The sequence below is a fragment of the Heterodontus francisci genome, unplaced genomic scaffold (assembly GCF_036365525.1).
Source record: "Heterodontus francisci isolate sHetFra1 unplaced genomic scaffold, sHetFra1.hap1 HAP1_SCAFFOLD_59, whole genome shotgun sequence".
NCBI lineage: Eukaryota > Metazoa > Chordata > Chondrichthyes > Heterodontiformes > Heterodontidae > Heterodontus > Heterodontus francisci.
Genome location: NW_027140758.1, coordinates 1,839,588 through 1,844,907, shown reverse-complemented (window position 1 = coordinate 1,844,907; position 5,320 = coordinate 1,839,588). Strand labels below are relative to the sequence as shown.

At 42.3% G+C, this 5,320-nt stretch overlaps 1 non-coding gene across 1 annotated transcript; it reads right to left on the bottom strand.

The window, feature by feature from the left end:
• Positions 1-4,345: 4,345 nt before the first annotated feature.
• On the bottom strand, positions 4,346-4,419 carry trnas-aga (transfer RNA serine (anticodon AGA)). The gene has a single exon. It is a non-coding gene; the product is annotated as a tRNA-Ser (tRNA).
• Positions 4,420-5,320: the final 901 nt, after the last annotated feature.

The window sequence follows — 5,320 nt, the reverse complement described above, 5'->3', positions numbered from 1 at the left end:
ATTTTAAATAGTGGCTGCTTGTTTTCCGTTGAAATAGAAATGTGACTGTGTAAAGGTCACTGCTCTTTCGGACAGTCCCAGTCATTGAGCAGTGCAGGGCTTGTGTTGTTTCTGAATGTCACAAACTTGTTGTAAAACCACTGCAAACACCTGGTAAACAGAAGCTGAATACTGCAGTACTGCAGTGGAGGCAGACACTGACACCGTTTGTGTTCTTGGTTTTCATTTTGTGATTGTTCACAATGATTATTATTGGGACGATTACATTGATCGCTTTTGTATCTTCTACCTCACCAGTTCTTTCATTCCTGCAGGAAAATACATGACGGAACCTGAATAGATGTGGTGATTCTTGGACACAAGGAAAAGTGCAGTGATCTCGTTCCAACACACAGTCGGTACAGGATCACTCCCAAGGCACAGAGATACTGCCAGCTCATCAGTTCCACTGGAACAAACAAAAGAAGTAGTCAGACAGACACTGATCCCAAAGTCAAGAGACACATTTTCAATCCAACAGTCAAACAACAGCAGGAGAGACAGAAGTTGTTTCTATTTCACTCCAATTCAGTACAGCTGACAGGTTGATATATCAATCACAGTCCAAAAACAAACTCACTATCAGATCTAAATAAACTCTGTCACCATGGTCACATTTTAAATATAAAATCTGAAATAGAACAGACAAAATTTACAGAATAGAAAGGTACAGAATGAATGCAAGGAGGCTTCAAGGGGATTTGGACAGGTTAAATGAATGGGCAAGAACATGGCAGATGGAATATAATGTGAATAAGTGTGAAGTTCTCCACTTTGGTCAAATAAACAGAAAGACAGAGTATTTCTTAAATGGTGAGAGGTTGAGAAGTGTCGATGTCCAAAGGCACCTGGGTGTCCTTGTTCATGAGACACGAAAAGCTACTATGCAGGTGCAGCAAGCAATTCGGAAGGCAAATGGTATGTTGGCTTCATTGAAAGCGTATTTGAGTACATGAGTAAAGATGTATGAAGTCTAGATGAGACCGCACCTGGAGTATTCTGTACAATTTTGGTTTCCTTATCGAAGGAAGGATAGACTTGTCACAGAGGGAGTGCAACAGAGATTCACCGGTCTCATCCCCTCGGATGGTGGGATTGTCTGATGATGAGAGACTGCAGAAACTGGGCCTAAATTCTCTAGAGTTTTGAAGAATGAGAGGTGATCTCATTGAAACAGACAAAGTTCTTACAGGGTGTAACAGGGTAGATATGGATAGGATGTTTCCTCTGTCTAGTGAGTCCAGAACAAGGGGACACAGTCTCAGAATAAGGGCAGACTGAGATGAGCAGGAATTTCTTTACTCAGAGGGTGCAAAATCTGTGGAATTCTTTATCCCAGAGGGCTGTGGAAGATCAATCATTGAACATATTCAAGACAGAAATCGATAGATTTCTAAATACTAACAAGATCAAGCGATATGGAGATGGCAGAGAAAAATGGCGGAGAGGTAGATGATCAGTCACGATCTGTTTGAATGTTGGAGCAGATCGATGGGCTGAATGGCCTAATGCCCCTATTTCCTATGATCCTATGAATCCCAATAATGTACATCAGAACGTTAGACCAAGTTATGCATTACATACCAGTTCAAAAATCCCACAGAGATTAAGACTGAAAGATACAGTATCAATTCCATTACAACAAAATGAAGGACTTGGAGCTTGCAGACCAGCCCATGTATAAGATTGAAAGTTATATTTTCATTCACAATCGTTTTCACAGAGCTTAATATTGAATACCAATCCACAACTTGTACAGGACTACCAAATAAAACCTACAACTGTAAAATACAGCTAATCCATATTTTAAATTAAACACAAGGCAAATAAATATTGATACATTAAGAGAGCGGGAAACAGTGAGAGCAGAGTGGAGCATAAAGAGCCCAGGAGAGAGAGGGAGCAAGAGTTCACTCGGAGAGCAGGGAACAGCGAGAGCAGGCGTCAAAAAAGGCAAAGGAATACACAATTAATGGGAGAACACTGAACGGTGTAGAGGAAGTGAGGGACGTTGGAGTGAATGTCCACAGATCCCTGAAGTAGCAGTGCAGGTCAATAAGCTGGTTCAGCAGGTAAATGGAATCCTTTCCTTTATTAACTGAGGTATAGAGTATAAGGATGACCTGGTATCCATGGCAATAAGTCACTGACAGCTAACATTCAGGTGCAGCAAGCAATTAGGAAGGCTAATAGTATGTTAGCCTTTATCACAAGAGGATTTGAGTACAGGAGTAGTGAATTCTTGCTTCAATTGTATGGAACCTTGGTTAGACTGCACTTGGAGTACTGTGTGCAATTTTGGTCCCCTTGCCTTAGGAAGGATATTATTGCCATAGATAGAGTGCAAAGAAGGTTCATCAGACTTGTTCCTGGGATGGTGGGACTGTCCTATGAAGAGAGATTGGGGAAACTGGGGCTGTATTCTCTGGAGTTTTGAAGAATGAGAGGTGATCTCATTGAAACCTACAAAATATTTAAAGGACAGTCAGGGTAGATGCAGCTAAGATGTTTCCCTGGTTGGGGAGTCGAGAACCAGGGGACGCAATTTCAAAATAAGGGGCATGCCACTTCGGACAGTTTTGAGGAGAAATGTTGTTACTCAGAGGGTTGCGAATCTTTGGAATTCTGTACCCCAGAGGGCTGTGGAAGCTCAGTCATTGAGTATGTTTAAAGCAGAGATTGACAGATTTCTAAATACAAATGACATAAGGGAATATGAGGAAAGTGTGGGGAAAAGGGCATTGAAGTGGATGATCAGCCATGATCATATTGAATGGTGGGGCAGGCTCGATGTGCTGAATGGTCGACTCCTGCTCCTATGTTCCTATGTTCCTAACTCCACATTATCGATGAGACACAGCCTCAGGCCGACTTGTCGGGTGTTGCAAACAGATAACACTGCTTCTGATCTTCACCAGAACAGAGAGTGAGATGTAAAATTGATCATCAAACAGACTGTGAGAGAATACAACAGAATAAAACACATGGAGAGACACTGTGGAATAACAAATAGATTAGGTTGGAATGTTGAATTATGATTGGAATGGATAAAACAGCAGATTAAATTGGGACAGAAAATAGAAACTGATGGGAAGAAGGAAGAAAAGAAAGGATGGATCTGTTCACTTTTTTCAGTTTTTTCACTGGTCCATCAAAGCTGGATTTAAAAAAGATGCAAAAAACAGAGAATTTCACCAAAAAGGGAGATTAAATGCTGCCGAAACCTTGGATCGAAGGATGCCCCAACAGATCACCTGTTTAACTGTCTCCTCACTGGGGGATTTCAATCAATGAGCAATATTATTCTCTCCTTTTCTTTTGTTAAATGAAACCACTACTGTCACTTGGAGTTAATATCCCTGTGTTCCAACTCCTGAATAATGAAATTGTGAGTTTCGTGATATTTTCTGGACACATTTCCTGCTGAAAGAACTAAGAGCTCTTTTCTAATTTACACAATACTATATACACACTCATCAAGCCTCCGAAACTAGCATGCTTGGTGCTGCTCTCTCCTCCCAAACCTCATCTCATGTGACTGTTACATCATCACTCTGATTGTGGGAGGGGTTAATCCCACTGTTTTCAGCATTAACCCTTTACATCCTCATACTGCACTGTCTGTCCAAAAAAATCGGTGGAGGGAACTTGAATTATCAACACAGCAACAGCTGCCAGTTGAAAATCAACTCAACTCATCAGAGAGAGACTGTCAGAGAACTTCCTGCATCCAGTCCTGACCCTGTCACATGAAGCAGCTGCTCACCCAGACCCCACTCTCATCAACACTGAACATTTTTACTGAGACCCTTCAAATACTGTTTACATTATGCCGCAAAGATCAAAGTTCACACAGTTGTATTAAATACAACAAAGTTTAATATCTTCTCACCGTTTCTCGGGAACCACATGAGACTTAGGTTTTCTTATTTGGTTCCTTTGATTTTTCTTGTTCCTGACTGACAAATATTCCAAACCTCAGATAAACCCTCCCACTTGCGTCATGTCCCAGTCTCGGTTAAAAGCAACACATAATGACACAAACACTCTCCTTCAGTGAGATTAATATCAAGCTGTTTTCCAGGTTGAATGGAACTGTGATCAAATTTATGCCAAAGAAGTTAACTTTGATGTATTAGCACTGAAATTCTGTGCAAGGAGAAACAGCCATTCCAAACTCATATCCTTCACAAAGGCTGTTTTTTTATGTGATTGAAATTCATCAAGTATTTTGAATTAAAGTTCACAAGACACAGATGTCAGTGTTGATAATGAAACTTTTCAAGCATTTTGCAACTGTGAAATGAGGCTCTGCTGGGAGTTGAACCCAGGATCTCCTGTTTTCTAGACAGGTGCTTTAACCAACTAAACTACAGAGCCAGATCACAAATGTGTGTGCAATTGAAATCAGAGGAAGGCCTTGTAGATAGTGGGCAGGCTTTGGCGAGTCAAGAGCTGAGTTCGTCACGGCAGTGTTCCCAGCCTCTGACTCGCTCTTGTAGTTGTTGCTGTAGTTGTAATTGTAATAGGCAACCGTCTGTCTCGGAAGACGATGGGCTACACCCGGGGTGTACGTCACTTCTGTGTGAAACATCGTTTGTTGTGGCTGTAGAGGATGACTCGTGAGTGACAATCCCTTCCGCAGCTGGTACAGATGAATATCATTGGCCCGAGGTCGACTGATAATTTTTCCTTCCTCTGAGCTCTCTTTCCCACCATCTGGTCATTTCTTTTGTCCTCTGCTTTTACCATGGTCTTCCTGAATGCCTTTCTCCAGGAATTCCAGTCAGCAGGAAGGACTTCCCATGCATTGACTCCAATCCCAGTCAGCTTGAGATCTCGCTTTGCAGATGTCCTTGTATCACAGATGTGGGTGACCTGTTGGTCTCGTGCTGATAGCAAGCTCACCATAGAGCGTGTCTTTGGCAAAGCGACCGTCATCCATTCAGCACACATGACTCAGTCAACAGAGTCACCGCTGACTCAAGAGGGCAAACATGCTGCGGATCCCTGCACGCTGGTGTACTTCTGCATTCGGCACTCTGTCCTGCCAGGAGATGCCCAATATCCATCTGAGACAGTGGAGGTGGAAGCTGTCCAGCTGCTTTTCTTGGCTTGTATAAGTTGTTGATGCTTCTCTATTCTAAAGGAGGGTGCTGAGAACACAAGCCTGTTACACGCGGAGTTTTGTATTTTCGATCAGTTTGCTGTCGGTTCACACTCGTCTTCTCAACTTTGACATGACAGCTGCAGCATTGACAATCCTGGTGCTGATTTCAGT